This window comes from Chiloscyllium plagiosum, chromosome 9 (assembly GCF_004010195.1).
Source record: "Chiloscyllium plagiosum isolate BGI_BamShark_2017 chromosome 9, ASM401019v2, whole genome shotgun sequence".
In the NCBI taxonomy this organism is placed as follows: Eukaryota; Metazoa; Chordata; class Chondrichthyes; order Orectolobiformes; family Hemiscylliidae; genus Chiloscyllium; species Chiloscyllium plagiosum.
This window is the reverse complement of record NC_057718.1, coordinates 20,562,985-20,584,878: the sequence shown is the minus strand read 5'-3', so window position 1 is coordinate 20,584,878 and position 21,894 is coordinate 20,562,985.

Below are 21,894 nucleotides of genomic sequence, written 5' to 3'. Positions count from 1 at the left end.
AACCATTGGCTGGCAAATTAGATCACATGATTTTAACAAACGTTGTAGTGCTGGGCAATTAATGGCGCAGTCCACTACACAAAACGACACAAGGTCACCTTGGATGCTGCTTTTTATCATCCACAATAGATGCTTTACTGATATGTCAGCCTCTTTCTTTAGACATCATAAAGCACAGAGAAGAATTACTTACTAAATTTTACTAAATTTTTGATTGTACATTTAATGAATTGAGGTATATGTCAAAGTCTGATATCATCAGAATTCATTGTTTATTTTGTAGTATTTGCTAATTAATCAAAATGAAGAAAATAACATGCCAAAATTCATCATGATTCTTTGTAACCAATATATAAAATCTCTGCTCATGAATGAAGATTTCTTTCTTTTAAAATTACTGTAGTTATAAGATTACCAATTTGGGACTATGATCTCAAAACTTGAATTTCATGCATTAATTTCCAGTACAGTATTTTAACATAAATCCAGACACTGTGCTGAAGCACATATTTCAGTGATTCATCTATGAATCAAACTGTAACAACTTAAATGATGCAACCAGTGCAAATCTCACATTAAAGCTATTGGAAGGATCAATGAGATAATGATCTATATTACAGAATTGGGCAGTCAGATAGCATATAGAATTGTGATCAGTGGAAATGAACTGTACATTTTATCTCACAGTGCTTCATAATGCATTCTGCAGTTGATAACATGTTATGCAAGACTGTGTGTCTCATTCTAATTTGTGTTTTGGTTTGTGTTTAAAACTACGCACATGAAAATATAAATGGAGAACTCAATTGCAGGGATCATGAGTAATAATTTATTTATTCTCATTCAATCAGCACTCAAATCCCTTCAAGTTCATTTACAAAGAAAAAATAATTTTAGCAATAGAAAAAAAACTAACTTCATCACTATGCATTATCAAAAGTGTCAATGCCATGATTGTGAATCATTTTACAATTAAAAAAGTACCTGTAGCTGGCAATTTACTTAGCATTCACACAAATACTAAAATTAGAGCCATGGTCATCTTCGGGTAATTGCCAAAAGAGTAAATCATACCAAAAACCTCTCTGATCAAAGGTGATTTGAAAAACCCACCTCTCCAAGCTCTCCACTAGGTTACATACTATTCTGGTTTGGTCTTTTATCACCATTTCTTAACAGTAGATGGGTCAAAATCTGACAACTCCTCTCCCAATAGCATTATTGGAGTATTGTCACTGTATGGTATTGTGACTATTCAAGATAAAGTCTCTCAAGAACAACTCAGGATTGAGAATACATGCTTACATTGTGGGCAGTGACTGTTCCTTGTTTTTTAAAAAAAAGTAAAGAAAAAGTATTACTATAAAAGGATAAGTTGTGAAAGAAAGCCCTTACTGGAACAGATGGATGGTGAGCTGCCAAGTGGAACTATTTAGGGCCAGTGGAAGAAGGTGGTCAGAGTAACAAGCACTAAGAAAATACTGGATATAGAGTTACTCAGTGCTGGAAAAAGAAATTTCATAATCATCACGACTGGTAAGGTGAAAAAAGGCTGTACGTAACTTCCAAGAATGCACTATGTAAAGCATATCTGTCACTCGTGACAGATATGCTTTACATATCTGTGACCTTCCCTTCACAAAATATCAAATTGCGTGAACTGATTATCATTATTGCTCATCATGTAGCACTTTTACCTTTACATCCCTATGATAACTTGAAAATGTTTCTTGACTCACATCATTATCTGCATTCCTTCCATAAAAGCCTTCCATCAAATAAAATTGCTTGTGGCACACATCTGTCATCACACCCATTATAGGTTGCATTTTGATACTTTGGTTTTGTGCGTGTCTACAAACAAAGGGTCATTTTGATATTTTGGTTTACTTTTCAAGAAAAAGATAGTCCATAATGACTAGAAGAGAGTGATGACAAAAGACCTGGGTGCTGAAGATGAGGCCTCTCATCCTCTTTCAGGATTGATCTTTGCATGTCAGAGTGAGAGAAGCCTTCAAGAATGTCAAAAATGAGGAAGTAATGACATGACTTAGCAACCATTCTAACTTTGTTTATAAATGTTTCAGAGCAAAAGGGTGAACTCATCAATACCTTGCAGCATGCTCCTTTATTCTGGTCTGGGGGATGGGTGGCAGAGTTTTGCATGGATTCATGCGGGTTTTGGGCTCGGGGTTCTACATGAATGTGTACAATTTTTGAGCGGGGTGCAGTGTGGCTCTGCAGGTGCGCATTCACCCCACGGGATGTGTGTTCATGTGGGTCTTTGTCTGTGTGTGTGTGTCTGTCTGGGGTGGGGGTTGTGAGTGTGAGACAGAGAACACAGGGGGCTAACACCTTCAACATATTGTCTAGCTATCACCATTGTTAACAGCTAACCCGAGAATGCAACTTTTAAAAAAAAGGTTTTGTGATTTACACATGAAAGAAGTGAAACTATCACTGTATTCTAACAGGTGAAAGGCTTAACAGACAATCAATTTTTCAATGTATAATTTCAGTTACATCACACTGAAAATTTTTGCTATAAATTCTGTTACGATCGAGCCCTCCACTATCACCTGACGAAGGAGCGTCGCTCCGAAAGCTAGTGTGCTTCCAATTAAACCTGTTGGACTATAACCTGGTGTTGTGTGATTAAGAGTTCTTATGTTTTGTTTTATACTGGTTGAATTCGATTTCATATCCAAATTTCAATACAAAGTGTGTTAAAGTGATGATAAAATCAATACAGATCCATGCAACTTGTGCAGTTTAACAAAGCATTTTTTTAAAATTGCCTTTTGATTGTAGTTTATTTTTAGCTGTCAGTTTATATCTTTCAGTTTCATACACCTAGTGGACAGTTGAAGAAATGTACTGTCAAATGGCTGGGAATAGACTGGTCAAATAAGATGAACCCTCTTCATTTCAAGAAAACAAAAAAAGTTAATGTGCAAGAGTAAAACTGACAGTGTTTATTGATGAGTTTACCGTAGAGAACATTGAAAAGAAAGGGAAGATCATTTTCTTAGAGCATATGTTAGTTGCGTATGTTTAGTATAATTAATTTATTCATTCACAGCAAATATATATCACAGGCAAGCCACAGAAAATATTGCCAATCCATTCTTTCCCTCAAGATGGTGAGCTGTCTTCCTGAACTCTAGTGTGTGTGTTTAAGGTACACCGTGCTGTTAGAGATGGGATGTGGTAGTGGTGGTGGAGATGAGCGGAGACGCAAACAAAGTGATAATGGATAGCAGGCCAGGACAGAAGAAAAGCTGAATAAGTGATAATAAGAGCTAAGAGCGTATCTCTCTGGCACACTCTGGTACACTCCTTCCTCCATTCCAATATCTCCTCATATACCCACCACACCTTCCCATGCAATTGTGGAAGGTATAAGACCTGCCCATTTACCTCCTCCGTCCTCATGATCCAAAGGCCTTCCAACTGAAGCAGCGATTAACCTGTACTTCATTCAATCTAGTTTATTGTAATTGCTGTTCACTCTGTGGTCTCCTCTACTCTGGAGAGATGAAATGCAGACTGGGTGACTGCTTTGCAGAACACTTAACATTCTGTCCACCAAAATGACCCCGAGCTTTCCATTGCCTGCCACTTCAACACACTTCCGTGTTCCTATGCCAACATTTCTGTCACAGGCCTGCTGCAATCTTCCAGAGAGCCTCAGCGCAAGCTCAAAGAACAACATCTCATTTTCTGCCTGGGGTCCCTGCAGCCTCTAGGACTCAACATTGAGTTTACTGACTTCAGAGCCTGATTCCATCCTTTCATGTTTTTACTCACCCAACACTTGGTCCTGTTTGCATTTAGCATAGTTAGGAGAAAGTGAGGACTGCAGATGCTGGAAAGTCAGAATTGATAAAGCATGGCACTGGAAAAAGCACAGCAAGACAGGCAGCATCCAAGGAACAAGAGTCGACATTTCAGACAGGACCCTTCTTCAGGACACTCCTAAGCCCATTATCACATTATATGGATTGCATTCAGTTAAGTTCACCCATTGATCTTTGGCTGGTCGGTGGGTTGCTCTTCGGATGGTCGGTGTGGACATGTTGGGCCGAAGGGCCTGTTTCCACACTGTAGTGAATCTAAAATTTCTCTTGCTCTTAGTTCGTAATATCACTTATTCAGCTTTTCTTCTGTCCTAGCTATCCATAATCACCTTGTTTATCCACCCTTTTCATATCTCTCTCTCTCTCTTTCAGGGCTCCATGCTCACCTATCTGCTCACTTCTCCATCTCTCCAACCCCCACCCACCCAAGGAAGTTCAGCTTCAGCATAAACACCATTTTTTTCCTCGCTGCTAACAGTTCTGATGAAGAGTCATCAAATTCAAAACATTAACTCTGCTTTCTTCCCGCAGATTTTGCCAGACCTGCTGAGTTTCTCCCGAAATTTGTTTTTGTTTCTAATCTCCAGCATCCACAGTTCTTTGTCTTATTTTAGTTAAGAGTCATTGTTGTCACATGTAGGCTAGATTGGGTAAGGATGACAGATTTCTTTTCCTAGAGGATATAGCGAACAGATGAATTTTTTTCAACAATCAACAGTGCTCACATCATCGCCCTTAGACCAGCTTTTTATTACAGATTCTTAGTGAATTCAAATTTCACCATCTGCAATGGTGGGATTTGACCACGTCCTCAGAATATTGAGGAGAAAGTGAGGTCTGAAGTCATTCCTGAAGAAGGGCTTATGCCCGAAACGTCGATTCTCCTGTTCCCTGGATGCTGCCTGACCTGCTGCGCTTTTCCAGCAACACATTTCCACCTCAGAATATTGACCCAATGTTCTGGATTACTAGTTAAGTGAGATTACCACGATGCCATTGCCAGTCCAATATAATTTTAAAAATATTTTCAAATAAGGGTAGTCTGTAACTTGAAGTGAAATGTAAAGGGAGTGATGCTCCAGTGCACCTGGTGTCCTTGCTCTTATATATTGTAGAGTTTGTGATTTGGGGAGTTTGCTGTCAAAGAAGTCTTTATGAGTTGCTGAAATACATCCAGTAAATGGTCAATATTACAATCATATTGTGCTGATAGTGGACAGTACTAAACAAGTGGTCTGTTACGTTCTGGATAATGTAGATTTTCTAGAATGTTGCTAGAATAGTACTTCCAAAGATATATTGGTGTATTTCATCACACTACTGACTGACGTTCTGCATTCTGTCCACCAAAGGCTTTGAGGACTGAGGATGTGCATCACTCAAACAGTACAACAAACATCTGATCTGTTCTTGTAGCCACAATATATATATGTGGCCAGTCCAGCTAAGATTCTGAATAGTAGCTACCAGGATATTGATTATAGAAGAATTCTCTGATAGCAATGCCAATGAATGTCAAGGGTCAATGGCTAGATTCTCTCTTTCTGGAGATGCTCACTGCCTGACACTTGTGTGGTGCAAATGTTACTTGTCACTTATCAACCTAAGTCTATCTTTTTAGGTCTTACTGTATGTTATCACCCATTATTTTTCTCCGAAGAATTGCATTGCTGAGTCAAAATCCTGAAATTTCCTACTATGATAGTATCACAAAATATGAGCAGGTCACAGCTGTAGCAGTTGAAGATGGTTGAAACAAGATCATTGCACTGAGGAACTTCTGCATTGATGCCCTTGGTTGGAGCAATTAATGATCAACAACCACAACCTTTGTGTGGGTATGTCTGCATTCAATGGAGAGATTTTCCTTTGATTCCTGTTCACGACAGTTCCTTGCTGCCACACTCTGTCAAATGCTGCCTTGTCAAATCTTTCTTACTTCACCTTTTGGAATCAGTTCCTTTGTCCATCATTAGACCAAGTCAAGTGGTCCTGGTGAATCCAAATGAAGCATCAGTGTAATACTATTAATAAAACCTTGCATTGTTTTGCTGATGACTGCAAGTAGGCTGCTGGAGCAGGAATTGGACAGATTGCACTTCTGCTTTTTATGATTAGAACAACTCTCTTTAGCAATTAATTACTTATTTTATAGAACTCATCTATCCTTACCATACTACATTGAAATTAGGACTTCAAGCAGTCTTATTAAAATATCAGCGACATTTTTAATTTGCAACTAATTGACTTGTAAACTTGTTTTTCCAAACTTTGGACAAGTTGGACAATCCCATATTGAAGGACATCATACATTATAGCAGAGGTTTCACTCTACCAATTGCCAAAATGGAAATGAAGGCCCTTCATCAGTATGGGGTCAGGATCCTCTAGAACAGGATTTCATATGCTATTAATTGCTAACATCGAGTGGGATCTCCCTGCCTAAGTAATCATTATGTTTGAAGATTATGGATTGAAAGTAGAAATAAAACTCTGCCGAGGAAAGAATATACCCAGAATGTCTAACCAGCATTTGGTCTCTAGTGTTTAGTGATGGTAGCAGAGGATAGTTAGCTACAAGTCAAAAATTGAAAGCTAAGCATTATTTGAACCAACATGATATGGTGAATACCCAAAGTCTTTTCCCTGGGGTGGGGGAATCCAAAACTAAAGGGCATAGGTTTAAGGTGAAAGGGGAAACATCTAAAAAGGACCTAAGGGGTAACCTTTTCACACAGAAGGTGGTGCGTGTGTGGAATGAGTTGCCAGAGGAAGTGGTGGAGGTGGGTATAATTACAACATTTAAAAGGCATCTGGATGGGTATATGAATAGGAAGGATTTAGAGGGATATGGGCCAAATGCTGGCAAATGGGATTAGGTCAGATCTGGACATCTGGTTGGTGTGGACGAGTTAGACCAAAGGGTCTGTTTCTGTGCTGTATGATTCCATGACTCTTTGGCTCTAAATTAAAGAAAACCTCAGAAATATGGTTAAATATATATGTAAAGTATTGGGGTTTGATTACCCACTTCTTTGATCTGAATACAAACCTATGGAAAAATAAGCTACCCGTATGTACCTGGGTTACTTTTTAAAACTGAAGTAGAAACCAGAAATGACCTCAGCATCTTCTCTACCATGCAAAAGCAAGATAAATAACTTTCTCAGAAGTAGAGCCTGATGACTTGGAGATGGATGAGGATTTGATAAATTATTAATTTTAATGAACAAAATTTATCAAAAAGGTTATATAATAGTTGTTTATGAGGCAGCCCGATTCTGACCATTTCAGAAATTGACAAGGTGCTTCCATAGAGTACACAATTGAACTTGATAGATTGTATACAAAAATTGCAGAGATACCCTAGCTGGAAACTCCCCAAATGTGCCAAAGTATTCTGTCCACTGATAACATTTCTCACTGAAAATGGGCCAAATTTGTTAATAATAAATTTAGAGATATGCGTGCCAATTTGCATGGATTATGAATACAACAGTTGGATGCTCTTTTAGAAATATGGTGTATGAAGAGATCCATGCTGTAATGGATAAAATAATTCATGATATTTTAGCAGATCAATCAACTTGTAAATTATTGTCTTCAGTAGTAAGGTCTGTTCACACAATGAATTTGCTGCAGATTGTCGAAGGATATGGTCCATATCAATTAGTGTTTGGTAGAAATTCAAAAATTACATCAGTACCACATAATAAGCTATAGAGTCATAGAGATGTACAGCATGGGAACAGACCCTTCGGTCCAACCCGTCCATGCCGACCAGATATCCCAACCCAATCTAGTCCCACCAGCCAGCACCTGGCCCATATCCCTCCAAATGCTTCCTATTCATATACCCATCTAAATGCTTCTTAAATGTTTCAATTGTACTAGCTTCCACCACTTCCTCTTCTGATTCAGTATGTGTGGATGAATCTACTAGAGAAGGTGCAAAACTTGACTGACTCTTGGGAAATAAGGCAGGACAGGTGACTGAGGTGTCATTGGGGGAGCACTTTGGGGCCAGCGACCATAATTATTTTGGATTTAAAATAGTGATGGAAAAGGATAGACCAGATCTAAATTTGAAGTTCTAAATTGGAGAAAGGCCAATTCTGACAGTATTAGGCAAGAACATTCGAAACCTGATTGGAGGCAGATATGGGCAGATAAAGGGAGGGCTGGAAAATGGGAAGCTTTCAGAAATGAGATAACGAGAGTCCAGAGAAAGTATTTTCCTGTGAGGGTGAAAGGGAAGGCTGGTAGGTATAGGGAATACTGGATGACTAAAGAAATTGAGGGTTTGGTTAAGAAAAAGAAGGAAGCATATGTAAGGTATAGACAGGATAGATCGAGTGAATCATTAGAGTATAAAGGAAGTAGGAGTATACTTAAAAGGGAAATCAGGAGGGCACAAAGGGGACATGAGATAGCTTTGGCAAATAGAATTAAGGAGAATCCAAAGGGTTTATACAAATACATTAAGGACAAAAGGGTAATTAGGGAGAGAATAGGGTCCCTCAAAGATCAGCAAGGCAGCCTTTGTGTGGAGCTGCAGAAAATGGGGGAGATACTAAATGAGTATTTTGCATCAGTATTTACTGTGGAAAAGAATAAGGAAGATATAGACTGTAGGGAAATAGATGGTGACATCTTGCAAAATGTCCAGATTACAGAGGAGGAAGTGCTGGATGTCTTGAAACGGGTAAAGCTGGATAAATCCCCAGGACCTGGTCAGGTGTACCTGAGGACTCTGTGGGAAGCTAGAGAAGTGATTGGTGGGCCTCTTGCTGAGATATTGGTATCATCAATAGTCACAGGTGAGGTGCCGGAAGACTGGAGGTTGGCAAACGTGATGCCACTGTTTAAGAAGAGTGGTAAGGACAAGCCTGACCTTGGTGGTGGGCAAGTTGTTGGAGGGAATCCTGAGGGACAGGAAATACATGTATTTGGAAAGGCAAGGACTGATTAGGGATAGTCAACATGGCTTTGTGCATGGGAAATCATGTCTCACAAACTTGATTCAGTTTTTCGAAGAAGTAACAAAGAGGATTGAGGGTATAGCAGTAGATCTATATGGACTTCAGTAAGGTTATCGACAAGGTTACCCATGGGAGACTGATTAGCAAGGTTAGATCTAATGGAAGACAGGGAGAACTAGCCATTTGAATACAGAACTGGCTCAAAAGTAGAAGACAGAGGGTGGTGGCAGAGGGTTGTTTTTCAGACTGGAGGTCTGTGATCAGTGGAGTGCCACAAGGATTGGTGCTGGGTCCACTACTTTTCGTCATTTATATAAATGATTTGGATATGAATATGGGAGGTATGTTAGTAAATTTGCAGATGGCACCAAAATTGAAGGTGTAGTGGACAGCGAAGAAGGTTACCTCCGATTACAACAGATCTTGATCAGATGGATCAATGAGTTCAGGTGTGGCAGAATGGAGTTTAATTTAGATAAATGCAAGGTGCTGCATTTTGCGAAAGCAAATCTTAGCAGGACTTGTACATTTAATGGTAAGGTCCTAGGGAGTGTTGCTGAACAAAGTGACCTTGGAGTGCAGGTTCATAGCTCCTTGAAAGTACAGTCGCAGGTTGATAGGATGGTGAAGAAGCCATTTGGTATGCTTTCCTTTATTGGCCAGAGCATTGGGTATAGGATTTGGGAGGTCATGTTGCAGCTGTACAGGATGTTGGTTAGGCCACTTTTGGAATATTGTGTACAGTTCTGGTCTCCTTTCTATCGGAATGATGTTGTGAAACCTGAAAGGGTTCAGAAACTATTTACAAGGATGTTGTCAGGGTTGGAGGATTTGAGCCATAGGGAAAGATTGAAGAGGCTAGGGTTGTTTTCCCTGGAGCATCGGAGGCTGAGGGGTGACCTTATGGAGGTCTATAAAATCATGGATAGAATAAATAGGCAAAGACTCTTCTCTAGGGTGGGGGAGTCCAGAACTAGAAGACATAGGTTTAGGGTGAGAGGGGAAGATATAAAAGAGACCTAAAGGACAACATTTTCACACAGAGGGTGGTGCATGCATGGAATGAGCTGCCAGAGGAACTGGTGGAGGCTGGTACAATTACAACATTTGAAAAGATGGATATATGAACAGGAAGGGTTTGGAGGGATATGGGCCAGGTGCTGGCAGGTGGGACTAGATTGGGTTGGGATATCTGGTTGGCATGGATGAGTTGGACCAATGGGTCTGTTTGTGCTGTACATCTCTATGACTCTATAATAGAGTACAGAGTATTGGAATAAGGGGAACATCTTCAGGATGGTAACCTGTAATTAATGGAGTGCTACAGAGATCAATGCTGAGGCCATGATTATTTACAATATATATTAATAACTTGGATAAGGAAGTGAATATACTATAGCCCTTTTTGAGGATTATACAAAAATCAGTGGGAAGGCAAATGATAAGGATAACAGAGTCTGCAGAGAGATTTAGACAGGTTAATTGAATGAGCATAAACTTGGCAAATGGGATATAAAGTGGGAAAACGTGAGGTTATGCAATATAGGAGGAGCTGAATATTACTAAATGGAGAAAGACTGCAGAAAGCTGTTTGCGAGTCCTTGTCCATGAGTCATAAAATGCATGCATCCAAGTTACAGCAGGGGTAATGGGAGAAGACCAGTTGAATGTTGGCCTTATTTCAAAGGGAATGGTATATAAAAGAAGTGAGAGTTTGCTAAAATTACACAAGGCACTAGTCAGACCACAGCCATTGTATATGTTTCCTTGGGCCATTTATCCAAGGAAACATATACTGGCATTGGAGGCAGTCCAGAACAGGTTCACTAGGTTGATACATGGTATTGATGGACTGTCTTCATGAGAGGTTGAATAGATTCAGCCTGTACTCATTGGAGTTGAGCAGAATAAGCGGCAACCTTATTAAAACATACAAGATTCTTGGGGACTTGACAGAATAAATGCAGAAAGATTGTTTCCCCTTGTTGGACAATTTAGGACTAGAGGGCATAATCTCAGAATAACGGGTTGCACACTTGAGACAAAGATGAGAAAGACTTCCCTCTCTTGTATGACAGTGAATCTATGGAAAAATCCAGACAGTAGTAAACCATAGCCTAGAGACTAAAGCTCTTACCCTTATTGAAGGGATAGTTACAAAGTTTTACTTTGTGAAGATATTGGATGGAATTCAAAAAATAGATTCAACAGCAATACCATACAATGCTGTAGTTTAAATTTGTGGCCACCCTTTTAGGCCAAAGACTAAGAGAATTCTCTCATAGTTTTATGTGACTTTGGACTTTAGGACAGTCGATGCAGAATCATTGAATATTTTTAAGGCAGAGATAGATAGATCCTTGTTAAACATAGAACTCAAGGGTTATCTGGTGCTGATAAGAATGTGGAATTTGGAACACACAGATCAGCTGTGCTTTTATTGAATGGCAGAGCAGGTTTGAAGGGCTGAATTACCTAATTCTGCTCTTAACTCGTGAATAAGTAACTTTAGGATGACATGCCTTCAACAAAATATGTGAATGAAAAGGGACTGAGGAACAATATTGCAGTTTTAAAACAGATGTGGAGAATTCGCCAAGTTGAAATGGATGGATAATAGCAGTCAGCTATTTGGTCTAATTGGTTTATGAAGAAAAGACCAAGCTCTAAGAAACTCCAAAAGGAACTTTGGACTCTAAAAGAAGTGTGAGTATAATATATTGTGGTTCTGGACAATATATTACTATTTTGCTGGGCTTTTTTTCATTATTATGATTTATATGTTTATTTTAAAAAAGAAAAATTGGAATCTGTCACCATTAAGTAAGGTCTGGCAGGGATGTCTGAGATCAATTTTATAGCTAAGGGGCAGATGATGATGTATTTATTAGAGAATAATTGGGTCAGAATTTGACTGGGTGTGTATATCAGAAACAATTAATCAATGTGTTTGGAATTGTGGAATGTGAGTAAAAAATAAAACTCTGACTAGATAAATATATGCCTGGATTTCCTAACGAGCTCTTAGTTTCTCTTAGATATTTAACATTAATTATTTAACAGGTTAATTGGTAGCCCTGTAGTCTAATAACACCTATAATTAAAATATCCTTGGCTAGGGCACATGCATAGCCTTAATTCCTTAAATAGCAAGGAAGTACATTTTGGCTGGGGTATAGTTCCAGAAGCAGTGATGGTCCTCCATCACCATGCCCAAGTGAACTAGTCTACATGTGAGTTCAGACGATGAGTATTGGCAGACTATTTGAAATCATGGGATATTACTCCTAATCTTTGCTCACCTGACAATCATTTATTCTCGGCAGGTCAGGCAGCATCCAGGGAACAGGAGAATCGACGTTTCGGGCATAAGCCCTTCTCGTCGATTCTCCTGTTCCCTGGATGCTGCCTGACCTGCTGCGCTTTTCCAGCAACACATTTTCAGCTCTGATCTCCAGCATCTGCAGACCTCACTTTCTCCTCAATCATTTATTCTCCCCTTCTGTAAGGAACGATATTGATTTAAAGCAAAAATTCTTTTCATTTGGCCGTCACTAGCTAAGGGATGCCAAGGCTATCAGCTTTGCCATCACAGCTAACCTTTATTTACATAAACTAACAGCACAAACCAGAAGCGGAAACTTGGGAGCTTCCAAGTTTTGGTTTTGTACTACATGATGCATTTAACCATAAGCCATTGGAGAAAGCTGTGGGCATTTTTAAAAGTGAGGAATCATTGATGAAAGTGGGAATCAGAACAAAAATTTATAGTTGCAGGTATGAACAGTTTTTGGAAGAATAATAAAATGCCATTGAGAACAACTTAGTCTCAGCACCAGTCTCGTCATGTACAGAGTGTTATGATGCAGTGAAACCTAAGCATGCTGCATTGCTGAGCAGGTCAAGTGATCTTGTTAATGTGTTGTTTCAGATAGAAGGTGACCCTACTCTTCAGATATCATATATAGGTCTGTTATTTTGTACTTGCTAATGAGTCAAGTTCCAAAAGCAACTGCTACAGTTTTTAACCTTCAATGCACATGACAGACTGTCTTGTGTTTGAGCTGAAATTAAGTATATTAAAAACTGGACAATATACAAGACACTGTCACAACACAAACTACAAGGAGATTTGGGAGATTTTAGGAAAATGCAGTTGATAAGAAAATTTAAAGAAATACGAATGCATATAAAAACTGTTATTTCTGTTCAGTTAAAGACAATGCACAAACTCATAGAACCATTAATGTCATAAGAAGCAGGAAAACAAAATGGAATTGAACCAAAGGCAGAGGAGGTTTGCTTGTTCCTTGAAAAATGGGAAAGATCCAGGGAGAAGAATAATGGTTTGTAGCGTACAACAGAGGTGTTAATCCCTTTCTATGTTCCAGTTTTTATTCAACTATGCTTCTAACAAAGTAGCCAAATGTAAAATTTTTTTTACTGTCATCTAAGATAGGGCTAAATGATGAGATTTATCTCCAGCATATTTAATCTCCGAGTAAATAGATGATTAAATCTCATAGATTATAGATGTATTCATATTTGATAGCTATTTTGGCACATAACCTGTAAAATAATGTTGCTGCATTGCAAAGGTCTCAGAAAACATAATAAAAGGGATGTTTCTGGCACCATAAATGAAGGATTTTTCTTTCCTGGTTTTGCATGAGCAATGGTGAGAAAACAGGGAAAATACAGAGAAATGAAAAAAAAATCCAAATCTCAACAGAGAAATGTGTGCAATTTTTCCTTGAACCCTAAATAGTAATTTTAGAAGTTCACCATTGTATAGAGACTAATTATTTTTACCTATATTTGTATCTCATTATTACCACAACTCATCTTATTTATACATCACTTCCAGTTCTCTCCTTGCCCAAAAAATGAGATGGTGCAAATTCCAGACATGTAAGTCAGAGTACCTGGCACTGCAGCTCATTGATTTCTTGTCCTGGTCATCAGCCAACTATTTCATCACCAATAGTCTCTGCAAATTCCACAGATACCATCCTCCTTTTGTCTATGCAAGCCAGTATAGGCCAATATGGTATTCACCAGCTTCATCACATCATCATGGACCAACTCTTAGACCAATCCAGACCTCCAACACTTTCATCTGAAGCTCAGGGGCACCTACAATTTGAATTCTTCTGTCAGGTCACTTTTGTGCAGGTATATGCCAGCATTTCATGCATCTGCGCAGGATATATTTTATAGCTCTTAGCTTGCTTTCTTAGTGCTCACTCATATTGTGATTACTTAGTGGCTGACAGCTTCTGTGAGTGTCATGTTGCTTTCTTAGCAGCACTGATTCATAAATTGGAAGCCTCTATATGGTGACATTGCTTCTTAACATGCAGGCTTTTCAAAGCACAATTACAAGCTGTCAGCATATTTGATTTGCATCGTTTTTAAGTGCAGAGGAAGAGGCAAGCACTGAACAGTCAACAGTTAAAGGTGTGGACACGTTGCCATTTGGCACTATGCTACATCAATTTCACACCTGGAGCATGTGCGAATGTCTTATGCAGCTAAGACAATGCATGTGCTTCAAGCAAAAAGTGTTGTGTGAAAATCAAAGGGAGCAGTCTTAGTTGGGTGAAGGGAGAACCACAGTCAAGCAGGGGTAAGTGGCACAGTTAGTCAATGGGCTAATTACTCTACAGGTAATTGGTCACAGTTGATAAGTGCTGGGTCCTATCACTGTCTATGGACCCTTGTCCTTAGATTGGGCCATGGTCAGTCTGCAGGTCCAATGCAATGCGTTCAGGGATTATTGGTATGCCAGACAGGGACTATGGGAATATCAGTCTGGGTGCTAAACCATTCTCAGTTGGAACTGTTCTGATAAGATAGTCTGGGGCAATAAGCCATAATATGTGGAGTCATAGAGTCACAGAGTTATACAGCATGGAAACAGACCTCTCAGTCCAACAAGTGTAGGGCATTGGTTAGGCCAGTTTTGGAATACTTTATGCATTTCAGGTCTCCTGGCTATAGGAAAAATAGTATGAAACCTGAAAGGGTTTAGAAAAGGTTTACAAGGATGTTGCCACGGTTGGAAGATTTGAGCTATAGGGAGAGGCTACATAGGCTGGGGCAATTGTCCTTGGAGCATTGGAGGCTGAGGGGTGATACTATAAAGGTTTATAAAATCATGAGGTACATGGATAGGGTGAACAGATAAGGTCTTTTCCTTGAGGTGGGACAGTACAAAACTAGAGGGTATAAGTTTAAGGTGAGAGGGAAAAAGGACCTGAGGGACAACTTTTTCATGCAGAGTACAGTGCATGTATGGAATGAGCTGCCAAAGGATGTGGCAGAGGCTGGTACAATTACAACATTTACAAGGCATCTGGATCAATGTATGAATAGGAAGGGTTCAAAGAGCTATGAGGGAAATGCTAGGAAATGGGATTGGATTTATTTAGGACATCCAGTCAGTGTGGAATTGTTGGACTGAAGGGTCTGTTTCGGTGCTGTACAGCTCTATGACTCTATGACCTCCATGTCGACCAGATCCTAAACTGATCTAGTCCCATTCAGCCTATTCACAACTCCTTATAGCTCAAATCCTTCAATCACAGCAACATCCTTGAAATTCTTTTCAGAACCCTCTCAAATTTAACAACATTCTTCCTATTGAAAGGCTAATCAGAATTATGATTAAGATACCAAAGATGGTTAAAAAGGGTAATGAGATTGATGTGGTGTATATAGACTGTCAAAAGACATTTGACAAATTGCCACACAATAGGCTTGCTAACAAAGTTGAAGGGTATGAAATCAAAGAGAAAGTGTCAGATATGATGTTAATCAAGTGGCCAGAAACAGAAATCAGCAGTTACAGGTTCTCACAGTTCACCTGATTGTTTCAAATGAGCATCATAATAAATTTTTTTATAAGTGGCTCACAAAATTCTAATACCAGATAACCTAGGTATTAGGAAACACAGGTTAAAATGTTAAATCATTTTTAATGGCCAGGACTACACAAAGGTTTAGTCAAGTTCTGCCAGAGAAGCCATACATGTCAGGCAGTGGGGAAATCCTAACCCTTAAATTAATCTGTATCTTTAATTCCAATATCAGCTTTTGTGAATACTAATGCAAAGTATTTGTTATTGACTTCACCCAATTCCTCTGGCTTCAAGCACAACTTCCCTCCTTTGTCCTTAAGTGGACCTACTTTTTCCTTAGCTACCCTCTTGCTCTTTATATCCATATAAAATACTTCGGCATTTTCCTATGTAACAAGGACATTTTATGGCTACCTTTAGCCCTCCTACTCCTTGTTTAAAGCGCTTTCCTACTTTCTTTATACTCTTTGAGGGGTTATACATATGCCTCCTTTTTTTTTTCTTTTTGAGTAAACTCACAATTTCTCTTTTCATTCAAGGTTACCAAATAGTTACCATCCTTTTAATAGGAACATGCTAGTCCTAAATGCTGATCAACTGGCCTTTACAAGATTCCCACATGTCAAATGTAGATTTACTCTCAAACAGACAGGCCAAATCTACATTTCCCCAGTTCCTGCCTAATATAGTTGTAGTTAGCCTTCCCCAGTTTAGTATTTTCACCCAAGGACACTCTTATGCTTATCCATAAGTAACTTAAAACTTACAGAATTATGCCCACTGTTCCCAAAATACTCTCCCACTGAAACTTCGATCACCTGGCCAGGCTCATTCCCCAACACCAGGTCAGGTATGGCCTCTATCCCCAATTTATACATTGCCTCAAGCAATCCTCCTGGATGCACCTTACAAATTCCTCTCATTTAAGCCCCTGGCATTAAGATAGTCCCAGTCAATACAAGGGACATTAAAATCATCCACTACAACAACCTGTTGTTTTTATATTTTTTCCATAATTTATTTACATATCACTTTCTCTCTGATCCACTCGCTGTTGGAAGGCCTGTAATACAATTCCATCAAAGTGACTGTACCCTTCCTTTCTGTCAATTGAACTCTCGCTACCGACCTTCCTCTCGTGATGTCCTGGCCTCTCTGCTCGGTCGCTGGTCACCACTCATGCTCCTTTACCTGCTAGAACTCTCATTGCTGACCTCCCTCTAACGATGAGAGTGGCACACTGGCTCAGTGCTTAGCACTGCTGCCTCACTGTGTCAGGGACCCGGATTCGAATCCCCCCTCAGATGAATGTCTATGTGAAGTTTACACATTCTCCCCACATCTGCATGGGTTTCCTCCAGGTTCTCAGGTTTCCTCCCACAGTCCAAAGATATACAGGTTAGATGGATTGACTTGTAGTGTCAAACGATGTGTAGGTTAGCTGAATTAGCCATGGGATATGTAGGATTACCGGGATTGTGGGTGTGTCCGGGTGGGATGCTCTACAGAGGGCCAGTGTCGACTTGATGGGCTAAATGGCCTGCTTCCACACTGAAGGGATTCTATTCCTGAGCTCTACCCATATGGCCTCACTGCATATGTCCTTCTTCAGTACAGTTGTGATATTCTCCCTAATCGGTAACACAACTCACTCACCTCTTTTACATTCTTTTCTATCATGCCTGAAACATCTAAATCCCGGAACATTAAACTGCCAGTCTTCTCCATCTCTCAGCAAAGCTAACAATGGAATAGCCCAGCAAAGAGATTACTTCTAAATTTAACTGCACACCCATAACCAGAGTATCATGCTGAAGTGAGAAGTTCCATTAGAAATCTACAAGTACATTTAAACAAAATAATTGAGTCTCAAAATGTATTCCAATCTCTAGTGTAATGGTATATTCATGAATTAATTGATTTTTACCTGTCAAGATGTCAAATAAAGTCCTTTCATGAATTCATAGCAAGTAATATTCTTTTTAGCATTGTATTTTCATTTACAAAATGTAGATAATAATATGTATTAAATTTTTGACTGTTTCTGTGAGGCAAGTTATGTTGGAATCTTGCCAGATGGAATGTAGAACTCAGAATTAGTCCTTTAGTGACAGTTCTGTTCATACCTTGCATTACTTCAATTTAAAGTAAAAAACTAAGAATATAACTAAAAGTGAAATTTCTTGCAGTATGAAAACGACACAGACATAGTTGGTGACTTCATATACCAGACAATGACATTCCAAAAAGAAGTGGCTGCTTTTCTCATACATTCTTCAGCACAAACCACATTTAATTAGATCTAATTTTCTTCATTTCTGTCTTGAAGATACTGATTCATTCTAGGATATCAGTTTCATAGTGTTGGATATAAGTGCCAGAAGCCTGTTGACATGAACAGAAATGAGGTTGACCGCGATCAACCCAATACTAAATCATGCACTATCCAGCAGTGGTTGTTAGATAATTATCAGGAGCAAGAACCTGGATTGATTGGTCTCATCTCCAGCCCAGGGAAGTTGAGGCCACTTCTAGTATCACTATTGTCACCTTTATCTGAGATCCGCTCCAAGCCATATTTAATGCATTACCTTTACTTCTTCTATTTTGAAAGTCACAGGATCCAATACCTTTAGTTAACTGAGATTAATGACACATTGATCAGGATCTTATTGCTTATTTACTAAGCTGCCTCATCTGTCTCTCTATATGTATCACTGTTTCTCTGGCAGTGTCAAATAACTTGCATATTAAATAAAGAATTGGCTTGCAAACCTACCTCAGAAAAGATTACACAAATTAAAAGTCTGGTGTTTATTTTGGCACTTCTCTGTTTTCAACCTGTTTAAAACAAAGCATGAGGTTTCAGTTCCATGTTATCCATCAGTGGCAGTACCGGGAACTCCTATAATATTGTAAACAATTATTTAACATTATTTGTTTTCCCAATTTCTATGGATTTTGTACTGTAAAAAATCCCAAGTTTGAGCAAATTATCATTAATATAGGGAGGAAGAGTGACCAGCATGCTGGTCAGGCTTGGGCTAAAATTTCTTGGGTTATTTTAGTTGCAACGCTCACTGGTTTATATCGTATCCAATTTTAATTAACCATCATGAACAATTTACTAAAATATCTGCCCATACTTAATAAGGTGTTAATTAATTTGTGCTCATTAGGCTCCAATGTTATTATTGCATGATTTTAACTTTGGCATGAATATTGGATTAAATGGATTAAAATTTAGAACCCCTACAGTGTGGAAACAAACCCTTCGGCCCAACAAGTCCAAACCGGCCCTCCGAACAGTAACCCACCCAGAGACATTTCCCTACCCAATATTTACCCCTGACTAATGCACCTAACCGACACATCCCTGAACACTAGGGGCAATTTAACATGGCCAATTCCCCTAACCTGCACATTTTTGGATTGTGGGAGGAAACCAGAGCATCTGGAGGAATCACGGTGGCTCAGTGGTTAGCATTGCTGCCTCACAGTGCCAGGGACCTGGGTTTGATTCCCAACTCGGGTGACTGTCTGTGTGGAGTTTGCACATTTTCCCCCCCCCCCCATGTCTGCATGGGTTTTCTCCCACAATCCAAAGATGTGCAGGTCAGGTGAATTGGCCATGCTAAACTACCCATAGTGTTAGGTGAATTAGTCAGGAGTAAACATAGGGTAGGGGAATGGGTCTTGGTGGGCTACTCTTTGGAAGATCGGTGTGGACTTGTTGGGCCGAAGGCCCGGTTTCCATACTGTAGGGAATCTAATCTCATGCAGACATGGGGAGAATGTGCAAACTCCACACAGACAGTCACCTGAGGTTGGAATCAAACCTGGGTCCCTGGTGTTGAGGCAGCAGCGCTAACTATTGAGCCACCATGCTGCCAATTGGGAAGCTGAGCCCTCTCAATTAGTTGCTTTATTTCTTCTGTATGACTTTTGTCTTATTTCTTGTGTAAGAAATAAGAATGTTCCCTGGTTTTCCACAGAGAAAATGTAGTTCTCCCCTTATTTGTAACTCCTTATCCTGTCCAATAGTCTAAAAGTCCTTCTGCACATTTATCTGAGCAAATAGTTGTGAATTGTGACAGTGTTCAGTTTAAATTACTATGACAAAATCCACATTTTTCAGATGCTGCAAGTATTAAATACTAGATAAAACCATGATCTCAATCTCACTCACGCACTGAGATGATGTCAACGACTTCAATAACTTTGAGCCAGGGAAGGCTCCAACTTCAGACTGCTATTATTGAATCACGTTTTAAATTGTGCACAATTGGAAATTACGCAAAGATAGCATTGAGTTCAACTGTTACATTGGCTTGTGGAAGAGCCCAATGATGTTGAATTACAAAGAATGGCTGCTTGGTTGGTTGAGGTGCTGAAAGGCTGATAGTACTTGGATAGACATGTCCCAACATGGATTACTACTGTCCTGGAGAATTGGGAAGGTGAAAATTGGAGCAAAAGAATATGATGTCAAAGCTATTACTTAAATTAGTCTTTGGGGAACTAATAACATTTCAAAGAGACCAAGCAATTGGGCATGACAGGGAATAGCTTACTTAAATGTGTTTATTGGTCCACCTCAAGAGATTAACTAAATTGTACAGTTTGGACATAGTTTATCAGCAGGAGCAGTAGAAATGCAATTAATCTTCATTCTGTATTCTCATAGGTCTTGGCTTGTTGGCAAACAGAGAGCTTGAAGGTGAAAGAATAAATTACAGCAAAACAAAATAAACAACTATTGTGCACAAGAGAAGGTTTCTTTGTGTTCCATGCTACCCATTGGTCAAACCATGTAGCTACAAGTTAGTTTTGATTTACAGCTAGCATACAGTCTCATCAAAAGTATTTGTGAAAACTGTCAAAAAAAAGCTGAAATGAGGAGTCGACAATAAATGTTTTCCAATTGCTCAGTGAAAATGTATATTTGTACAATGAGGCACTTAGGTAAAAACAATGACTGCAGATGCTGGAAACCAGATTCTGGATTAGAGTGGTGTTGGAAAAGCACAGCGGTTCAGGCAGCATCTGAGAAGCAGGAAAATCGATGTTTCGCGCAAAAGCCCTTCATCAGGAATAAAGGCAGAGTGCCTGCAGGGTGAAGAGATAAATGAGAGGAGGGTGGGATGGGGAGAAAGTAGCATAGAGTACAATAGGTGAGTGGGGGTGGGGATGAAGGTGATAGGTCAGAGAGGAGGATGGAGTGGATAGGTGGAAAGGAAGATAGGCAGGTAGGACAGGTCATGGGGACGGTGCTGAGCTGAAAGGTTGGAACTGTGGTGAGGTGGTGGAAGGGGAAGTGAGGAAACTGGGGGACCATCTCTGATACCTCCCTCCCCTTCCTGGACCTCTCCATCTCCATTAATGACGACCGACTTGACACCAACATTTTTTACAAACCCACTGACTCCCACAGCTACCTGGATTACACCTCTTCCCACCCTATCTCATGCAAAAATACCATCCCGTATTCCCAATTCCTCCGCCTCCGCCTCCGCCATATCTGCTTCCAGGAGGACCAGTTCCACCACAGAACACACCTGATGGCCTCCTTCTTTAGAGACCGCAATTTCCCTTCCCACGTGGTTAAAGATGCCCTCCAATGCATCTTGTCCACATCCGGCACCTCCGCCCTCAGACCCCACCCCTCCAACCGTAACAAGGACAGAATCCCCCTGGTGCTCACCTTCCATCCTACTAACCTTCCTATAAACCAAATCATTCAAAGACATTTCCGCCACCTCCAAACAAACCCCAGGGATGTATTTCCCTCCCCACACCTTTCCGCCTTCCGCAAAGACTGTTCCCTCCGTGACTACCTGGTCAGGTCCGCGCCCCCCAACAACCCATCCTCCCGTCCTGGCACCTTCCCCTGCCACTGCAGGAATTGCAAAACCTGCACCCACACCACCCCCCTCACCTCCATCCAAGGCCCCAAAGGAGTCTTCCACATCCATCAAAGTTTTACCTGCACATCCACCAATATCATTTATTGTATCCGTTGCTCCCAATGCGGCCTCCTCTACATTGGGGAGACTGGACGCCTCCTAGAAGAGCGCTTTAGGGAACATCTCTGGGAACCTGCACCAATTAACCACACTGCCCTGTGGCCCAACATTTCAACTCCCCTTCCGACTCTGCCGAGGACATGGAGGTCCTGGGCCTCCTTCA